Consider the following 22,345-nt stretch of genomic DNA (forward strand, 5'->3'; position numbering starts at 1 on the left):
CAACCAGAAGTAAACTCACACTTATATGGTCAATTAATGTACGACAACGGAGACAAGATTGTACGATAGGGAAAAGACAGTCCCCTGGACAGTTATAAGTAAAAGACTGAAACTGAGCCACTTTCTTACCATACACAAACAAACCCAAAATAGATTAGACTTAAATGGAGACCTGAAGCCATAAAACCCCTATAAGAAAATATGCACAGTAACCTCTTTGACATAAGCCTTTTCTAGATATGTCCCTTCAGGCAGAGAAAACAAAAGCAAAAATAAACTATTGGGATTACATCAAAATAAGAAACTTTTGCATAGTGAAGGAAACCATCAACAAAATAACAAAGCAACCCTACTCAATGGGAGGAGGTCTTTTTTTTTTTTTTTTTTGATGTTTTTATTTATTTTTGAGACAGAGAGAAAGAAGGGGATGGGGAAGGGCAGAGAGAAAGGGAGACAGGAACTGTCAGGCTCTCTCACAGCAGAGAGCCCAATGTGGGGCTCAAACTCAGGAGCTGTGAGATCATGAACTGAGCCAAAGTCAGACGCTCAGCCAACTGAGCCACCCAGGTGACCCAGGAGAAGATATTTTAAATGATACATCCGATAAGGGGTTAATTCCAAAATGTATAAAGAACTTTTACAACTCAATACCAAACAAACAAAACCAAATAATCTGATTAAAAAAATGGGCAGAGGACCTGAATAGATATTTTTCAAAGAAGACATACAGATGGCCAAAAGACACATGAAAAGATGCCCAACATTACTAATCATCAAGGAAATGCAAATCAAAACAAAGACATATCACTTTACACCTGTCAGAATAGCCAGAATCAAAAAGCAAAGAAATAACACGTGGTGGTGAGGATGTAGAGAAAAAGGAACCCTCACACACTGTTGGTGGGAATGCAAATTGGTGCAGCCACTGTGGAAAACACTATGGTTTCCCCAAATATGAAAAATGGAACTATATGATCCAGTAATTCCACTCCTGAGTATTTACCCTAAACATTAATTCTAAAAGACATATGCACCCCTTTGTTTATTGCAGTGTTGTTCACAGTAGCCAAGATATGGAAGAAACCTAAGTATCCACTGACAGATGAATGATATGGTATATATGTACAATGGAATATTACCCACCACAAAAAAGAATGAGATCTTGCCCTGTGCAACGACATGGGTAGACCTGGAGGATATTATTCTAGGGGAAACAAGTCAGACAGAGAAAGGCAAATGCCATAAGATTTCATTTATATGTGGAATATAAAAAATAAAATAAAACAAACAAAAGGCAGAAACAAACCCATAAATACTGATGGTTGCAGAGGGGAAGGGAGTGAGGGGATGCGCAAATGAGTGAAGGGGAGACGGGGATACAGGCCTCTGGTTATGGAACGAATAAGTCATGAGGATGAAAGACACCACACAGGGAATATAGTCAATGGTATTATAATGGCATTGTGTGGTGACAGATGGCGGCTACACTTGAGGTGAGCACAGCGTAACACAGAGTTGTCAAATCTCTATGTTATACGCCAGAAACAACGTAACATAATGTGTCAACTAAACTTCAATTAAAGACAAACAAAACAATGAAGCTCGGGTAGACAAAAGGGAAGGCAGAGACAGGATTTAATTCAGGCAATATTCTGTTTTCTGAGTGCCTGTGATGAGCTTCACAGGGTTCCAGACCCTGTAAATTCAATGACAAACAATCGCAGGTCCCGAACTCAAGAAGTCTGTAATCTGGATGTCTGCACATCTGAACGGACATGACTTCCCTTCCCAGGCCTGGAATTGGCGGGGGTGAAAATGGGTGTTATGCGTATGCCCACGTGATAATAAGAGAAGGAGCAGTGCAGAGCTGGGGTTCACAGCCTGGACCCCAGTACAAGTGCTTGGGTTAAGGGCTGAGACCCTGGAAATCAAATGGCCACTCCCTGTCCTGGACAAGCTGCATATTAACCAGAAGCCTCAGTTGTTGAGGTGGTAAATGTCTATACCTTCCTCTGGGAACTGGTGTAAACACTGAGGAAAAAAGACTACAAATGTACATTGCACCAAACAAGTGCCAGTTTATGTTTTTCCTGTATCCACTAGGCACAGGCAAATTAATAACCATAGGGACATATTTGAAAAATTCACTCAGTATACTCCTGAGATCTACCTTGCACACGATGCATGGTCTAAGTAGGCCTGTGCTCAATAATTACACCAATCTCTGTTCTTTTGGCTTTGTGGCTTAATTTCATAACATTCTATTCTATTTTATATAGGGCTAGATGTCATTTTTAAAAATTAGGAAAAAAGTTTTCTTGAACTCTTTTCAATATATTTTGAGGAAACTATGACCCTCAAAAGTATCCTCAATTTCCCCAAAGAATCTTTCTCATCAATATCGGTTTATTCCCACATAAAATAAAAAGAAGCCATTCATGAAAATTTGACTAAAGGGTAATAACAGTATAAACAAATTTTAAAAACTTAAAAATATTTCTTATCTTCCAATTTTTGTTTATTCCCACCCCCTCAAAAAAAACTTTTATAAGTAAAAAGAAAAAACTTACTGGCTCTAATAAAATAATATCCCCTTCCTCCTTGGTATTTGATTCAGGAAAAAATATACCTGTAATTGTACTAATGCTAACAGGTAGCATCAGACATCTTTTAGCAGAAAGTTCTCTTAGGACATACATGATTTTAGAAATACTAAAGAAAGTTCATAAAGATTAATATTTCTAAATATTTAGGGATCCAAAAAATGAAAAAAAGATATTAGCCGTGTTAATATTCTAAAGAGTTCCACATTTTCAATAAAAGAGGTAAGAATGTAAACACTTTTCACCATCTATAAGGGACATGCATACTGCTGAAAAATGTTTTCCTAACAATCACACTTAAACTCATAATATACTCTGGTTGTGGTTATTCTTATGAAGATAAGAGACAGACAGGTTGAAAATGTGAGTTGATGATTATTAGCTTGTTTTTTTAAAATCAAAAACATCTTTACAAAGCTATTTTAATAAACTCCAAAGGATTCTGTAATTATTTTGTTCCACTATTTTATACTGATAAATAGTATTTAATTTTGTTACAGCAAATACGGTTTGAGGTAAGAAACAGATTAGCGGGTGGGGAGATTAACCATTTTATTGTAATGGAATCTGGCAGGAGAAGTCTTGTGACTGACTAGGAGAAAATCCATTATAGTCACTTGACTTCAAAAGGAATCTTGATGTGATTGAAGTTCAAATTCAATCTAGAAAGATTTTAAAAGGTAGAGGAAAGGCATTTTATTTTTAAACATATGATGTTATTGTGACAACTTACAAATCCTTAGGTACACTCTAGTTTCCCTGATGAACATCCGTGGGCAGACGGCCCTTCTATAGCAATTGGACACCAAAGGAAGGTATTTATTTTCTCTCCTCTGGATGCAGATTTGCAAATGTACAAGTCTAACTTTCTCTAACACCAAACTGAAAATTCAAGTTTTCAATCACTTGAAAAACTTCATGTCCTTTCTTGATATTCTGAAGATATTAATTGCAGTAAGTGTAGAATCTCTCTAATTTCTTACTCCAGTAAATATGCTACATCCAACCCTGAAGATGAGATAATGGACTCAAAGATCTCTGAACACAGACACATGGAATTTCCTTTAAATGCTTAACCGGCATAGCACATTCAAAGTTCCCATCATGTTCAATTCCCTTACAAATTAGCGATGGCTCATGATGAAACAGGCTGTAGATAGTTCACACTCATACATTTAATTTAGGTAGTCAAATGCTTTTCCAGGAACTGTGTTCACATGGCTGCCTCCTGTAAGTTATTCAGACTCTTCCTATTTCTCCTTTCTTCCACCTTTAATTGAATCCCAGCAGGAAACAACAGCACATTTCTCAGTCTCCATTTCTTCAATTTCTCCATTAAGGAGACTTCATATATCTGTATTTCCATAAACGGTATTCTTTTCTCCAAACATGGAAATATTTTTAGCCCAAAAGGAATTTCAAAATCACAGCAAACATTAAGACAAGGCGATTTTGCTCTACTCAAGGCTGGGGTGCTTTCTGAAATGATTTGATGTAGTCTCACAGATCAACCAAAAATATGTACTAATCCCCTAAGGTGCAAGTTGGTCTTGGCTAAAGTAGAACATTTACGTTGGGTGTGAAGTTACTAGGAGTATAACTCCATGGGAGCACAGATTTGCCTGTCTTGTTCACTGCTGTATCCTCAGTACAGAGAGGTTTGATGGCCCAAAGTAACTATTCAATGAACATTGTTGAATATGCAAGTAAATAAAATTAACTGAAAAAAATCTTAACAAAAAGCATAAACAAACTGTGAGTTTTACTTTATGTCTAGTAGATTTGCCAACCAAGTAGAGCAGCTAGAAAGACAGGACTGTGCTTTGAAGGATATTACACAGAGAATTATGGGAACATGGAAATTAAAGTGCATCTCCCTTACACTCTACTCCAATATGGCAGCTTCTCCAGAGCCTACAGCTTCTGGGTCTGTAGGCAGTGAGGAAAGCCTTGGGCTGTTCTAAGGTCTATGGACGTGGCAAGTACAATACCTCATCCCCATTCTCAAGCAGAGACCGACATTAAGAAGTATGGATTTGGCCCACAGAGACCTGTAGAGCCCTAGTGGAAGAGTGAAATCAGCTCCCTACGTGAGGGTCACATCACCCTGGCCTTCCTAAGAGGAAGTAGTTGCTGAATCAGTGGGCTGAGTGCCCCCAACCGCTGAAGCAGTGAGATTTCAAGGAGACTGGGAGGTGAGAAACAGGAAAGGTCCTTCCAGGAAGGAGAGAATGGCCAACCTGCTTCAACATTTTCTTCATTTATGGAAAACCAATACTCAGGATATCTGGACAATGAGCAGACAAAGAAAATGAGCACAACCACACACACACACACACACACACACACACACACACACACCCATTCAAGGGGGTCTAGCGGCCAAAACAGGAATATATACCCAGTGAAACAGAGTTCCTGGAAAAGACAGAAAACTTAAATAAAAAACAATGAACACTAAAAGGATTCAATAGCACCACAAAGATGTACTTCAGCTAATAAAGATGATTTTCTAATTAGACATCTAGAAGATGAATATAAGGAAAGTATGGTTGTTTGAGACCCAAATTAGGACCCAAAGATCAATTGAAAAGAAATCACAAAGGTTAATTTAAAAAAATTACTAATACAAACACACAAGTTATGTACATAAATATATCACACATGCACAAAAAGATAAGAGACTTACAGAACAGACACAGAAGACTTAACATAAAAAAAAGAGTTCCAGAAGGAGAAAAATAAACAGTTGGAAGAATCACAGTAATTAAACAAATAATGGAAATACAATTTTCAAGTCTAAGAGTGAAAAGAAAACAAGAGAAAAGAGATCAGACAAATTCTGGTGAAAATTTCTTAAACTTCATCTTAAAACGTTCCAGGCAGAAAGAAGAAGTTGCCTACAAAGGGGATAAAATAAAAGTGTCACGCGACACTATTTTCAACTATAGACTCTAGAAGTCAGTGGAATACCATTTACTATCTACTAAAAGGAAAGAATGAAATTCAAAATCTTATACCATTTATTTGTCAAAGTAAAAGAAAGACACTGGAGAACAGCAAAATTCAGGTAGTACACCACCTATGCTCTTTACAGGAAAAATACACTACTTACATCAATTTAAGTGAATAACAAATGAAAGAGTATAGATATGTGTAAAGATGGGGTAATAGAAAGAGGAAAGCAGCCTCTGACATCTGGTAGCTCAGAGCCAGGTCTTGGCGTTCTCCATTTGAACATAAACAATCTTACACCACCAGCATCAGACAAGGCCCCTCTCCCTGAAGGTCATGTCAAAAAACAAGGCCACTCTGTAATCTTTTTTAACTTAGAACAAAATATGAATACTGTCCAAACCAGAAAATAGCAGACATATTCCTTTCCTAGCTCATAGCAATGATGGGTGCTACTTTACCACCTACAGCCACAGCCTCATTCACATCCACCCTCCTTGGGGATAAGAGTTATTAAGATGCCCAATCATAGAACTATACCTGCTCCTTGAGTTTCCCATCTATTTCTTTTTTTTTTTTTTAATGTTTTATTTATTTCTAGGAGAGAGAGAGACAGCGCAAGCAGGGGAGGGTCAGAGAGAGAGGGAGACACAGACTGAAACAGGCTCCAGGCTCTGAGCTGGCAGTCAGCACAGAGCCCGACGCGGGGCCTGAACCCACGAACCGCGAGATCATGACCTAAGCGAAAGTCGGACACTTAACCGACTAAGCCACCCAGGCGCCCCTCCCTAAACCATCCCCCAAATCCCTAAACCTAAACCCAAATTCTGTAAATTCCTTCTAACATCTTCTAAGGCTCCCCATGGTTTCTGATGGTATTGGCTGCCTTATCATCACAAATAAATTCAACTTGCTCAACTATGGGTGTATTCCTTGTGGTCTTCAGTGGAAGGACACTGATATTGAGTATAAAGGGAAGAGGAAACAGTGGTGAGCAATGGACTTTGCCCTTTACAAAAATAGGTAAAGATAAGCTGACTGAAAATTTGTCAAAAATAAAAAATAAAAAAAGGAAAAGAAAGCGGGGAAAAAAGCTTAATAAAAAACCTTGACATTGAAAAGATGAAGAGATACACCGCAAGGGAAAGTCTAATATAGGGTAGAATTAAGAGTGCCAAACCATTTGAGTAAACTCTAGCATTGCTGAGGGTAGGAACACTGGTGTGCACTGAGGTAGAGAAAACTAGAAAAGTAAAAGCAATTCAAGTGATCTCACGAAGAGGGCAGGTAGAGGAAAAGGATAACCTCGTAAGAAACATATTTTCATTTATACAACAACTATGTATTGATTGCCTTATTGTATCCAAGTTATTTTTTCCAAGCACTTCAGATACAACAATAAATCAAGCCATACAGTTTTTGGCCTCGTGAAGCTTTGATTATATTGGGGAAAGATGGTAAGTCAAAGACATATATGATGTGTTTTCATATAGAAAAGGTTCCTGAAGAAAAGTAAAACTGGCTAAGGAACCGAAACACGACAGGAGATGCTCTTGTAAATACTCTGTTGAAGCGACAAGCAAGCAGAGACCTGGACAGAGTCGGGGGCACCCCACACGCCCTGGGCGGCTCAGCAAGGCAGAAGGAAAAGTGAGAGCGGACGCTCCGAATTGAGAGTATCCTTGCTGTGCTTTGTAACAGCGCGAAGCCCAGTGAGGCTGGAGCACAGCGTGATGGGGAAAAGCTGTAAGACGAGAGGAAGCCAGGGACCGGGCCGGCAGGATTTGGGATTTTGAACAAATGGAGCATTTCCGTACAGAACAAGAAGGCATACAATCAGCAGCTACATCGACTGGAACCTGTTCCCGGCTGTTTTCTCACCTTCTCTTCTACCATCCTTAGAACACGGACTCTTCTGGTCCTTACTCTCCGTCGCCTCACAGTGCTAATGGGGCTGCTGCGGCTCCTGGGATCATGTCCTCACACAAGAGGTCAGCAGGACAAGCAGGAATGAAGGCCGGAGTGTAAAAGCTTTTTCTCCAGAAGATCTGTTTTTGGTTTTGGGTTTTTTTTTTTTTTTTTTTTTGGTTTGGTTTGGTTTTGTTTCGTTTTGTGTAATCATAAAAGGATTCTTCTTAGGACTCATCGATTAGACTACACCATAGGCCTGATTTAGAGGAAATGCTGGCCAAAGGAGATGGGATGTTAATGACGCCAATTACCTCAGGGGTAACACTAACAGTCTCAAGGAATGGGAGAGGCCACTCTTTTCCAGATTAAGGTACAAATTGGAGTTCTATTAGCAAGATAAAAAGTTAGGAGGAGGAATGGCTGTTGAGTAAGCAACCAAAAAAATCTGCCACCAAAACCCACAGCATCTACAAATTCAAGGAAGGAAATTCATGTGTCATATCAGATCTTTCAAATGTTAAGGAAGCATTTTAAATAAATAAATAAATAAATAAATAAATAAATAAATTAGCGTTTAATCCTAATGTAACTACTGTGTAAAATGGGAGGTGAAGAAAATTAGGAAAAAACAAGAGAATGCATTATCATCAATTTTAACTCAATATTAGCTTTATCTCATTTGAAATCAGAGATCTGAAAGCAAGGGCCACTATTCCATATTTATTTCATATTGTCTTAGAGGTTCTAGTAGTGCAATAAATGCAATAAATCATGAAAACTGAATAATCTATACAAATATTTAGAAAAAAGAAAATATAAAATGGCTACTTTTTTCTGATAGGATCAGAAAATATAAGATATTCCAGTATAAAGTAACTGGTAGAATTAATATGCAATTTGGTAAGATGATGGAATACAAGATAAATGTACCAAAATCAATAGCTTTTCTCCATTCACAATATGCACTTGGAAATGTACATCACATATATTTTATTGTCAACTGGTAAAAAAAAAAAAAATGGAGAAACACCATAAAATGTTAAGGAACACATTTAACAAGAAAGACAAGAATTCTATGGAAAAAAATTAAAGTCTTCTTGATGGGAACCAATGGAAAGATACAATTCTTTTCTTGGATGGATAGATTTAACCTCATGTACACTCTTTTTCTCTCTCTCTCCCTCTCTGTCACACACACACACACACACACACACAGATTTCTAATGCATAAATTTAATCCAGTTTCTATTAGAAATCAGAAGATTTTTTTTTTTAATGTTTTATTTATTTCTAGGAGAGAGAGAGATAGTTTGAGCAGGGGAGGGTCAGAGAGAGAGAGGGAGTCACAGACTGAAACAGGCTCCAGGCTCTGAGCTGGCAGTCAGCACAGAGCCTGACGCGGGGCTCGAACCCACGAACCGCGAGATCATGACCTAAGCGAAAGTCGGACGCTTAACCGACTAAGCCACCCAGGCGCCCCCAGAAGATTTTTTTTTTTTTACTGGATAAAGGGATCTTAAATTTTATATGAAAGCATTTAAGAATGTCTTTTTTAAACCTGTGAAATAGAAGCATATGAATAATCCCCAGAGATATGTGTCAATATTCCTATTTTTATAGATCGCAATACTGAAACTCAGAAGCTGTCAGGCTGTCCAAGGTCACGTTGCTAGTCAGGGAACCATGACTCAAACTCAAGTCAGCCTAATTCCAAAGCACAGAGTACTGTCTTGGCATCACAGAGAATTTACAATTATTGGGAAGATTGCCTGACATACCTATTAGCTTCACTAATGCATTTTTGTTGGATATTAAACCTTATAAAAATAAGAGTCAGTCTTAACATTTTTAATTTACTCACGTAATTTATTATTTACCACCAAATCAATTTTATTATTTATTCTTTAAAATAAATTATAATAAAAGTAATGATTAAAATTATTATTAATTTGTAAGTATCTATTTACTTATATGAGCCAAGAATCTACTATACTTCCCATGTCCATGTCCTAGACAAAGATATATTCCTCTAATACACATGTCCTGATTTGGTCTGCAAGGGCCTACAGTGTGATGATATGGAGTTGAAGCATACAAAAAACAAATTCAAGGAATTAAATCATTCTTGTTGAAGCCTTCGCATCCTTTTCCTTCAAACCAACCCTGGCCTTGCTAGAACTCCTAAAGTCTGAGGAGGAAGAGAGGCCACATGGATTTCCAGGAAAGGGAAGTAATCCAAGGATCCATTTAAAAGTCCACTCACAAGAAGCTGATGTAAATATTGGAACATCACCCAAAAGGGGGAAAGGTATGTGTTTGTGTATTTGCGGAATGCTAAAAGCTTTGAGTCCTCTCAAGAATGCTAACTATGCAAGTCATAGATTTCTTGGACTCAATTTCTATAGGAAAATTTCAGAATAGAAAGATATGTCCATTCATGAACTCCGATTGAACAGAGTGCTTAATGTTCATAATGGTTCATTATGATATATTTTGTGCAATTCAAATAGAAATGCTGAATGGGAAAAGACAGTTTTTGTCAAAACTCTTCAAATAAATTCACCTCAATAAATATTTTTGGAGTCTCTATTCGGAGCAAAGAACTGGACTATGTCTAATAAAAGCTGATTAAAATACTTCATTCTCTAGGAATTTACAATCTCATGTGTAGAACAGGAATATACACCTCAAGAAATAATGTGGTGGCACCAAAGCCACTTTATGGAAGCATAAATCAAGTGGAAAGATCTATCCTACTAAAAGGATTCCAGGAGAAACTATATAAACTAGGACTGGAAGTGTTTTTTTTTAAGTATCTTTTTTAAAATTTAATTTTAATTCCAGCATCATTAACATACAGTGTTGTATTAGTTGCAGGTGCACACTATATAGATTCAACAACTCCATACATCAGCTGTGCCCCTCTTGACAAGTGCCTTCCTTGATCCCCACTGACTATTTCACCCATCCCCCACCTACCTCCTCTCTGGAAACCATCAGTTTGTTCTCTATAGTTAAGAGCCTGTTTTTTGGCTTATTTCTCTCTCTCACTTTCTCCCTCTCTCTCTCTCTCTTTGCCTTTGCTCACTTGTTTCTTAAATTCCACATATGAAAGAAATCATATGGTGTTTCTCTTTCTTTGATTTATTTTATTAGCATTATACTCTAGTTCTCTCCATGTCATTGTAAATGGCAATACTACATTCTTTTTTATGAATGAATAATATTCATATATATATATAACATGTATATATAATATGTATACTATATATATTATACGTTGTATACACACACACACACACACACACACACACACACACCACATCTTCTTTATCCACTCCTCTATCAATGAATGCTTGGGCTGCTTCCATATTTTGGCTACTGTAAATAATGCTACTATAAACATAGGGGTGTTGAACTGGAAGTCTTTGATAGGCCACTGACAGGTGAGGAAGGGAAGAAGAGAAAGAAGTCATTAAGTGAGAAAACCCACGGAGTCTACAAAGTACGGGTGTGTCAAGGTGGGGCAGGCCAGCATGGAGCGCAAACAGCTGTGATCAGACGTGGGTGCTTCACAGAGGCCGTGGGCAGGGAGAGACGGGTAAAGGGAGGCAGAGGTAGCAAGAATAGAAGTAGCATGAAAGGAGTATGCAAAGAATCTGTACTTCCTCTTTAGGCTATAGAGATACACCAACAAAATTTTAATACGTCATGAAGGAATACTCCAGGAATTGTTTTGCCTGACTTACAGTGAAACTGCCTTTCATTCTTTCCTATTTGATGTTTTCTGAAAGGAGATCTGTATTTAGAAATATTCCATAATAAATTTTCTAAAAAGCAAAAAAAATAGTAGAAAACATCTGTCCAAATATTTTTATTTTTATTCTATTTTATTTTTATTCTAATATATATTCTAAGTACAGATAAGGGCCACAGACTTGTTTTCTATTAGCTCCCCCATGAAAGCTCCCTTATGTCTCAATCTTTTTTTTTTCTTTCCTTCTTTCTTTCTTTTTTTTTTTTTGAAAGAGAGGGGCAGATGGAGAGAGAGAGAGAGAGAATTTCAAGCAGGTTCATGTTCAGCCCAACACGGGGCTTGATTCCACGACCCTGGGATCATAACCTGAGTTGAAATCTAGAGTGGCTCATTCAACAGACTGTGCCACCCAGGCACCCCTACCTTGGGCCTCAATCTTGTGCTGAAGTGAACTGGCTTCTCTCCAGGTAAGGACACAAGTCAGGCTCCTAATCCGCCCATCACTGACTGTCACTGGTACCTCCCCATGTTGGGATTGTTTCTGTAAATCAGAAACCAAGACTAGCTGGGCTACAGGTACTTGCTAGAGAATTGCGAACTGATTGACACTGGGAACTTGCCAGGAATACTAATATTTGAAAGTAATAGTTTAATAGGAATCTATTCGTTTAAATTATACAAGTCCTGTTACATTAAATTGGGATATAAATAGAGGATTCCTAGACAGCATTATCTCTGGTCTACAGAGAATTCTATCATTGAAATACAGTGTAGTATTGTGCCTTCTACCATTGAGTGTGGAAATCAGAACTATTCACTTTAAAAACATTTCTGTATCTTCTTTTATATAAATAGAAAAGAAAAACACAGTCAAAGATACTGGCCACTATGTTTCACTACTTCTTTATATTTGGCCTGCTAAGATAAATTTTATATTCCTTTACTTTCAAAGAAAGGTTTATATGCTTTTCTGTCAGAAACTAAATCCTGGACAATTTATTACAAAGGGAATAGTGTGCTGAATTTAGGAAGCTCAGAGACAAATTAATGGCCCAATGATAAGATCCTGTTGCATTCAGACATCTGGTATGATCACTTCCTTCCTATAAACCATCTCTGCACTATTTGAAAATTCAATTTGATTTAACAAACATTTACTAAGTATCTACCATATACCAAGCAGTAGGCTAGACATTTGGGATGCAGATAGAAATATCTTATTTGGCACTTTAAAAGATACGAAAGCTACCACAAGTCCAGTAAATGGAAGAATGTACATCATAAATAACTATGTCCACAGGCATAATACACATTCAATTTTCTAGGAGAAAAGTGTCTAATTTAGCCTTTCTTTTCTCCGCCCCCCCCCCATACGAGTATAGAAAATTGAGTTGGTAAATCATGTAAAGCTCTATATAAAGAAAAGCCAATTACTTTTAGGTTTCCTGGTCCAGATATTTCTGCAGGGATGTGTGCTACCCTGGTCTATTGACTCCAGAGAAGGGACTGGACAGGGATGTAATCTAAAGGTCCTTAGGTGTCAAGGTGCATACCAAATCCAGGAAATGACATCAAGAATGGGTGGTGGGGTTAATAACAGCTGTGTGTCACCGAGAGCTCTGCGAGCCGCACAGAGGGCAATTCATCGTAATGCAGAGCCCAGCCGGGAACAGCAGACAGACCCGAGCACAGGACAGAGCCCAGCACAGGGCTCGGGTAACCTCCAGTAACTCTGCTCCACATAATCAGCTCCCGCCTCCACTGGTCTCAGTTTCAGCCCCTTAAACTGTAATTCTCATTCTAGGAGCACCTTAAAAGGAATCCGAGCTCTTAATAATAACATGTCCAAAACCATAATTTCCAAAAAGAAGCTAATAGTATCTTTCTTTGTTTAGATTTCAGGTTTTCAGTATTTGTTTATTCATTTATTTTTGGGAGCCCAGCTTTTTATTGAACAGGTTACGGAAGAGGTTTAGTCAAAAAAGACGAAAGCCCGTGTTATCATCAGACTCCTCTGATTCTTCTTTCTTGGCTTCCATTTTCTTCTCCTCAGCGGGACGGGGCCAGCAGAGGTGGAGGGGGCAGGACCTCTCACTGGCGCAGCACCAGCGGCCGGGCGGGTCCACCAGCCCCTACACTGCAGGCGAGGCTCCCCATGTGGCCGCGGACTTCGGCCAGGGCCTTTGCAAACAAGCCTGACCAGTAGGGTTCACCATTTACACCAGCTGCTTTAACGAAGGCACTGACCTCATCCTCCGGGACCTCATCCTAGTTCAGGATGAGGGCCCAGGAGTAGAGGCGGGCAAGCTTCGAGAGGAGAAGGAGGTCATGGTGCGGTCAAGTGCAGGGAACAGGAGCGGCGTTAGTCACCGGAGGAGGGAGGGCCTCCCCGCAAAGCTGCCTTAGCTTCCTCGGAAGGACCGAGCACCTTAGCCACAGCTGAGGAAAGCGACAGTGTCTTTTTAGGTGAGCACAATACACATTTGTGTATTCTCTTGATTTTTCTCCGTCATGAAATATACAACTTAGCAGAAGCAGTAGTTTGCCAAGACCTTCTAGCTGGCAACTTCAGATCAATGGCTTAGAAGGCACACGTTCTCAGTTTTACAGTGACTTTTTCTTCTCCAGTGAATACCTGTATTTTGGGGGCTTTCGACTTGGCGAAGTCTGGGATATATCAAGGGAAAGATAAGAGGAAAGGTTTCATAATGAGTATTGAAGAGTCTTAGAATAGTGCTTTTTTTTAATCTTCCAGAAATCGTCATATACTTGAAATTATAGAGTCATTCTAGTATATTCCTGGACTAATACTTTAAAATACTGCTTTGCCAAAAAAAAAAAAAAAAATACTGCTTTGCCAGTTTTCACTACAGAGAATCTGAAAACTAAAGGTCAGTTTCCCCCTCCAACTTGCTCACAGATGTCCGTCTACACCACAGACCTGGGATGTCACTGAGGCCTCAATACCACACTTACCGAAGAATTCTGACTGGCTTATATGTAGGTAACTACAGGTGACATTTTCCAGTTTCAGAGTTGACTTTTACATTTCATTCATACCATGTTTCACCCCTTTCTTCCTATTGAAATTCTACCCAGTGAGCATCATCACTACTGGATCTTGAAGCGCCACGCACTCTGAGGCTAAGTTCCACAGGGCCTCACCATTCCCACCCGCAGAGCCAGGACACAAACACCACAGGAAGCAGAAAGAGAGAAATGGCCACCACTGCCGCCACTGTGTTCCCCTAAGTCCTAGTCACAGGGATTACAATGACCAAAAAATAGCATCCAGGGTTCCACAGTTTTCTGAGCCAGCCAGCAAGGGTGCCGGGTGCCGCAGGGGCCCACCTGCCCCCTGCAGAGACACCCCCTTCCCCTCCCCACCCCGTTTGAGGGCTGCCTTTCCTCGGAGGAGCACATTCAGACGTACAGGAGGCAGGCGCGGTTCTGGGCTGTGTGCTCTCAAGGCCGAAGAAAGGAAAAGCTGAAGGAGTTCACAGTTCACTGAAGGGCAGGCAGGGAGGCCGGCTTTTCCGTGGACAAGAACAGTATTTTCAGACTCTAATTTTCACATATCACCGTCGTCATTCCTGCCACCTTGGCGTTGCCTGTTGTGTGATTTCCCTTTAAGTCAATCCATCGTGCAAACTACGGAAATGTATCCCCAAAGGAATCAAAGAGCTTCGTGGGCCTGTTGTACTTACTTTCTAAAGGATGCCAGATACAAAACATTCAAAATAATGTGTTCGTGCATGGGTCACCAAAAACGTAAACTACTGGAAGTCACGGCTTGAAGTTACTTTCCAATCTATAACCACACTGGCACATTTTAAGCATGAATACTGCCAGTTTATTGGCAAGCCAGTAAAGGCAAGCTTTCGGGATGCCGGGTTTTAGGGAGGTGTGCGATGAGTGCAGCTCTGCCCACTCCATCAGGGGCCCTGCTCCCAGTCTTGCAGCCTGCAGAGCCCCGAGGCAGCCCGGCGGCTCCTCGCACAGGCTGTGCCCTGCGACTGTTCTGTCAGACCATCGGCCTGGGATTTGAACCTCTAGCAGGGGATTAGGTGTGTGTTCCCTGTAGCCCGAAGTCCTCAAAACAGGACCCTGAGACCAAAAGGCAAGGAAAGTCAGACCTTGAAAGGAAAATGGTCTAATTACCTGTTTTCCAGGAGTCCATGAGAAATTTATTAACAATCAATTGGCCATTACAGAGAATGGACATAATGGTTAACAAGACGGAAGAAACGATCTGTGCACTAACACGGCTTTTAATGAAAGGACAAAATGCAGAGCTGACTGAAGACTCCTGACAGTATAATGTCGGTAGCCGCCAGAACGAGGCGCCAGGAAAGCTAATTAGGAGGTAACTCTGCAACACATAAAAACATTGTTTTCTTAAATGGGAAACACCAGAATCATTCAGACCCTTAGCGTATTGAAAGGGAATCTACAACTGAATACCTAAACATCTTTTTAATTAAAGAAACATTTACACACAGTGAATTGCAAAGATCTTCTGTATGCGATTCAATGACTTTTGACAAATGTATACACTGCGTTAGCCAACAACTCAGAGTGGAGATCCAGAAATTTCCACCATTCTCACTTGCCACCTTCTATTCAACTTCTTTTTCACCTCCCGCAACCATAAGGAACTGCCATTTTGACTTCTATCACAATAAAAGTCCTTGAACTTCAAATAAACATATTATAAAAGAACTTCCCTGTTTCCTTCTAGAAGTTTACAGCTGGCTTTCCCTCCATATAATATTTCTGAAATTAACTCATATTATTCAATGTGTCTATAATTTATGCTTTCTCTTTGTAATGCCACAATTTGGTTATTCATTCTTCCACTGAAGGACATTCAGGTTGTGTCCAGCTTGGGAATATTATGAAAAAAGTTACTAGAAAAACTGTGAACAAGTTTTTGTTTTGACATATATTTTCATTTTTCCTCTGTATGTACCAAGGAGTGGAATTCTGGAGCAGAGTACATATATGTTTACATTTCCAAGAAACTGCCAGTTTTTTTCAAAGCATTTGTACCATCTTACATTCTGCCAGCAAGGTGTGAGTGTACCAGCTGCTCGACATCTCACCGCCATTTGCATCGTCTGTCTTCTAGCATTAGCTATTCTGAAGGGTATGAAATAGGATTTCATTGTGATCTTAACTTCTGTTTTCCTGATGAACAATAACTGAGAATATCTTTCATATGTTTACTGCATTTTAAAGCACACTTTTTGATGTTTGTTGTTGGCATAGTACATATCTCTTTGATATTTTAAAAACTGTTTTCATTGAATCGCAACATAATTGACATACAGCATTGTACAGGTTGAAGGTGTAGAGCATAGTAACTTGACCTGATATATTGTGAAATGATTACCACAATACATTTAGTTAATATCCATCATCTCATATAGATGCCCACACATACCCAATGTTTCTTTTTCTTGTGATGAGAACTTTTAGGATTTACTCTGTTAGTAGCTTTCAAATATACCATATCGCAGTACAGTGAATTTATAAACACGTTTATTATTTTTCTAGTATAGTTGGCACACAGTGTTACACTAGGTTCAGGTGTCCAACATAATGATTCAACATCTCTACATGTTATACTATTATGCCAGACTCACCACAGATACAGCTGCCATCTGTCACTGTAGAACACTATTACAACAGCATTGACTATATTCCTTATGTTGTGCTTTTTATTCTTACGAGTTATTCATTCCGTAATCAGAAGCTTGTACCGCCCACTCCCCTTCACCCATTTCGCCCAACATCTTCCCCCCTCAGAACCCTCTATCCCTCTGGAACCATCAGTTTGTTCTCTGTATTTATAGCTCTGATTCTGCTTGTTAACTGTTTGACTATTCATTTGTTCTGTTTTTAAATTACATATGAGTAAAATCATACCGTATTTGTTTTGTCTTTCTCTGACTTCTTTCACTTAGCATAATACCCTTTAGGTCCATCCATGTTGTTGCAAAAGGCAAGATCTCATCTTGTTTTTTATGGCTGCACAAATTCCGTGTGTGTGTGTGTGTGTGTGTGTACATCTTCTTTATCCATTTATCTGTCTCTTATTTATTTATTTATATTTATTTTACACTAAGCTCTATGCCCAAAACATGGGCTTAAATTCACGACCCTGAGTTGTAAGCTCTCTTGACTAAGCCAGCCAGGCCCCTCTCCTATCTTTGATTTTTAATTAAATATATCAGAGTTTTGACTTTTTTATCCAGTCTAACAATATACAGCTTTTAAATGGAATGTTTAATCAATTTATTTGATGCAATTATTGGGTTTGCTAGGATTTTCTATAGCAGCATAATATTTTTGCTAATTTGTCAGTTATGATTTTTATATAACTGTTCCTCCTCTCTTTCTTTAGAGTCATTTTATTTTCTCTGCTGTTTCAAAGCTACACCTCTCGAGCTATCTTTCATATTTTTTGTAGGGATTATAAATGCACCCTTTACTTATCACAGTCTACCTAAAACTTCATATTGTACTACTTCATGTAAAATATAAGAATCTTATAGCAATATGATTTCATTTATTCATATCATTTCTTTTCCATATATTTTACATCAATATGTGCTATAATACACATAATGCGATGCCATTTTTATTTTTATTGTCTTTTAAAAGAAAGAAGTTAAAAATATTTATCTAAATATTTATCATTTCTGATGCTATTCTATGCTATTTGTGGATCTGATTTTCTCTCTGTTATCACTTCTCTCAAGCTTGAAGAGTTTCCTTTAACATTTCTTATAGTGTAATTCTGCTGGCAACAGATTGCTTCAGACCTTGTTTATCCGAAAACTGTCTTTATTTTATCATGACTTTTGAAGGACATTTTTCACTTAGTGTAGCATGTTAACTTACCACATTACCTTTTCCTCTTCCAAAAACTTAAAGATGGAATCCATTGTCTTCTGACCTCTGCTGTTACTGATGAAACATTAGCCATAATTCATATAGTATATGTTCCTGATATATAATGTATCTTTTTGTTTTTTTCTGACAGCTTTGAAGACTTTATCTTAGGTAATCAATAGTTTGATTATAACATGTGGTTCTCTTTGTATTTCTTAGGGTTTACTGATTTCTTGAATCTGTTAGTTGCTTTTTCTTCATGAAATTGGGAAATTTTCTATCATTACTTCTTCAAATATTCCTTTTCCCATTCTCTTCTATCAATTTTATAATGCTTCACATGTCACAAAGGTTCTGTTCATTTTTTTTTTACAACATTTTATCCCTTTCCTTAAAATTTTACAGTTTTTATTGGCTTCTCTTGAAGTTCACTGGTTCTTTTTTCTTAACGAGCAATCTGCTGGTAAATCCATTACAGGAATTTTTCATTTCCAATATATTACTTTTAAGTTTCAGAATTTCTGTTTGGTTCTTTTTTCACTTTCAGTTTCCCTCTCTATTTGAGCATCATTTATATGGTTTCCTTTAAATTCCTGAACACATTTATAATAGAGTTTTTAAAGTCCTTGTCTGTTCATTCCAATACCTTGATCAACCATAAGTCTGTTTCTTTTTTTTTTAATTTTTTTTAAATATTTTATTTATTTCTAGGAGAGAGAGGGAGAGAGAGAGACAGCGTGAGCAGGGGAGGGTCAGAGAGAGGGGGAGTCACAGACTCTGAAACAGGCTCCAGGCTCTGAGCTGGCAGTCAGCACAGAGCCCGACGCGGGGCTCGAAAACACGAACCGCAAGACCATGACCCAAGCGAAAGTCGGACACCCAACCAACCAAGCCACCCAGGCGCCCTCCATAAGTCTGTTTCTATTGTCTATGTTTCCTCTATATTCTGGATCACTTCTTTTATTTATTACACTTTCTTTTTTTAATTTTTTAAAAATGTTTTATTTATTTATGAGAGGAGACAGCATGAGCAGCGGAGGGTCAGAGAGAGAGGGAGACACAGAATCTGAAACAGGCTCCAGGCTCTGAGCTGTCAGCACAGAGCCCGACGCGGGGCTCGAACCCACAAACTATGAGATCATGACCTGACCCGAAGTCAGACACTCAACCGACTGAGCCACCCAGGCGCCCCATACACTTTCTTTGAATATCAAATGTATATATGATTCTGGGCATCATGGAGTCCAGTCATATGGAGTCTGAACTGCGCTGTCCTCCTTTAAAGGGCGTCAGGATTTGTTACCCTAACGTCAGGATCTCTGTATCCTGTCATGAATGGTTTCACGCTTTATATAGTAGTTCTGTTTTGTTTTACTCCCCAGATCTAGCACATGACCCTTAATTTAGAGCGTAGTGACTCTTAACTCCATGGCTTACGTCATGGCTTTTGGTGGTAGCAGCTGCCTGAAGGGTGGTTATAGAGGCTTCTTTACTCTGTTCCAGCAGGAATCCAGTGGCTCCCAGGGCTGCAGGCCTTCATCTCGATGGTCATCTGTTGGTCTTGCAGTGACTTGCTGAGCTGGGCTCCACAGAGCCTCACTCTGAGCATGCGTGGCCAGGCCCACAGCCAGCGCCTTGAGACATAACCGCACCAACTCCTCAGTCTCACTGTCTCTCCCTCTATTCTGCTCCACAAATTTGTCCTGACCCCCCTCCCATTACCTGCTTCCTCATATCAGCAAGACCACTGCCATCTGGGTAGGCTCCAGACCCTGCTTCACCCTCAGAGAGCGCTACAGTGTCTCTTTTCTCAGGGTCACAGTCCTGCACCGAGTGTCGTCTAACACCAGAAAGCACTGCCTCATGTTCTGTCCAGAGTTCTCGTTTATGTCAAAAGAGTAATTCAATACCAGTCACTTCATCTGCCAGAAGCAGAAGCCTACAAGTAATTAAAGCAGGATTTTAAAAATAAATAAAGTGAACTTTATTCAAAGACATATCCTAAGCCCATGTTAACTTACCTTAATCCTTTCCATAAAACAAAACAAGATTAAAATCCCCTTGTTCTGGATTTCTAAATGGGGAAACAGCTTTATATAAATACATTTCATCTCAACTTTAAAGATGACCATATATGAGATGGTTTCAGAAAAGGTGATAAATGTTAACACCACACAAGCTATGTCACATAAAGGATAATGACGCCTCTTCCTTTCCAGGGAGAGAGGCCAGTCACCAACCACAAGCCACAGCCCACAGAGGCAGAGCCGGCAACACCAGATTGCCCAGAGGGTCAGAAGTGTGAGTGACTGACATGGCTGCCATCAATAATACGCGTCCACTTCTGTGCATTGCCACAAATCTGCCCAGGTCTAAATTTAATTTTGTAGAAGACCAGATGCTCAAAAATACAAACCTCTTTCTGTTCAATTACAAACTAGTAATTATAGAGATTCAGAACATACCCTAAAAATATATATCTTCGGTATATAATTTCCAATTCAATACTGTTCTGAAAGGCTCATTAGCTGAAATACATTTATTCTTTAATAACAAACTTATATTCAGTAGTATTTATCCTTGACGTTCAAAAGTAGTTAGTTTGGGGGCAGTTTCTGAAAAGGGCATTCTATTCATCATTATGAAAATTGAAACTCAGTGATCAATAAAATTTAACTACTATTAACAATTAAATTCTACAAATCAAAAGAAAAAATACACAAGTCAAAGATCAAAAGAATAGAATTTTATGTGGTAAAGGGATGAAGTACTAGGAAGAATCAAATTCAGAAAAACAGTGAGAAAATATGCCTTTATTTATCGTTGAAAATAAAGAGTAGAAATATTACTTGAATTCTAAAGAGAGTCAAAATAATGATTTTATTGTGATGTTTGATGTAAACAAGTCAAAACTATTCCTACTGAAGAAAGCATTGAAAATTGCCATTCGCATTAATTTAAGCATGACTGTTTATAATTATCAATTCCTAGCCTTTTAATTTTAATCTTCCTTAGCACTCTATGGAATAGTGCCTGGAATAAATAAATGAACTAATAAATTGGGAAATATGCCAACCTAACATACATGCAAAAAACTTGATTTTTAATAGATAAAACTGAATATATAGGTATGCAAAATTAATTTGAGGCATATGCATACTTTATAGCACATCAGCTCTCATTTTTATAAGTGGTCATTAGGACAGAGCTTGAGGTCAATCATTGCTTTATTTCTAGTTTTCTCTTATTAAGTCTAGTGATGTTGCCTAGCAATGTAGAGCTTTGTTTCCACTCTAATATACTTCTCAATTACTAACTTAAAAACTAAAAATCAAAACTGACATAATAGACCTATACCAGTAACCTTCCATGCTCTTCAACCTGAATTTTTTTTCCATACATTTCTAACCTATTAGGTCCTATTTAAACCCAGGAAAAAGATATCCTGAGTTTCTACATAGCTAAGTTACAGGCTTTAAGAGTTATTTTTCTTTAGCATCTAAGAAGCCGTGGAAAATTCCAAGAAGAAAATAAATGGTAAGCTTCAAATTCAGAAGACTGAATATTGTTCCATATGTTTTCTCCATTTCAACATTAAAATAATTACAAGGCTCACATTACGGTAACAGTCACATAAATAATTTTATGCTAATAGAATTGCATTAGAAAAATTACATATTACAAAAAATGTATACTGATTCACTAAATTAAGCTAAATAATACTTTAAATATAAATTTGAAAAGATTCTTCTACTCCTTTAACAAAAATAATATTTGACCATGTTTTGTAGCGCTTAGCTCTACTCTATTAGTTTTTCATAAAAACTGGTTTTTAAACTGTGAAAGGCAGGCTTATATGGTTTTAAAAAGATGAAACTGAAGTAAATAGGCAACAAAAGAAGTAGTGGGCTTACAACTTGGGGAAAATGGCAGAGGAACTTAGAGAAAGTGTCAGACCCAACCGAATTTTATCAGTGCTGAATCCCAGAGTTTTATGGTCACAGCAGACCCGAGGAATCAGATCGGAGACAGCACACAACCTCGGAATGGTGGGTGAAGGGCACTGACAAAGAGGGTTTCTTTGAAAACTCTACCCAGTTTCCTCTGAGACTGCTTCTTGAGCAGGCCCATTAACTGTGACCTAAAAAGATGTACGCAAACACTAACATAGCTTCTAATGGCTCTATGTCACATCCCTAGGATGACCCTCATCCCCTCT

At 38.5% G+C, this 22,345-nt stretch overlaps 1 pseudogene; it reads right to left on the reverse strand.

The window, feature by feature from the left end:
• Positions 1-13,202: 13,202 nt before the first annotated feature.
• Positions 13,203-13,545, reverse strand: LOC120246946 (annotated as a pseudogene).
• Between the last annotated feature and the right edge of the window lie 8,800 nt (positions 13,546-22,345).

The sequence above is a fragment of the Hyaena hyaena genome, unplaced genomic scaffold (genome assembly GCF_003009895.1).
Source record: "Hyaena hyaena isolate Hyena2069 unplaced genomic scaffold, ASM300989v1 scaffold_496, whole genome shotgun sequence".
Lineage (NCBI taxonomy): Eukaryota > Metazoa > Chordata > Mammalia > Carnivora > Hyaenidae > Hyaena > Hyaena hyaena.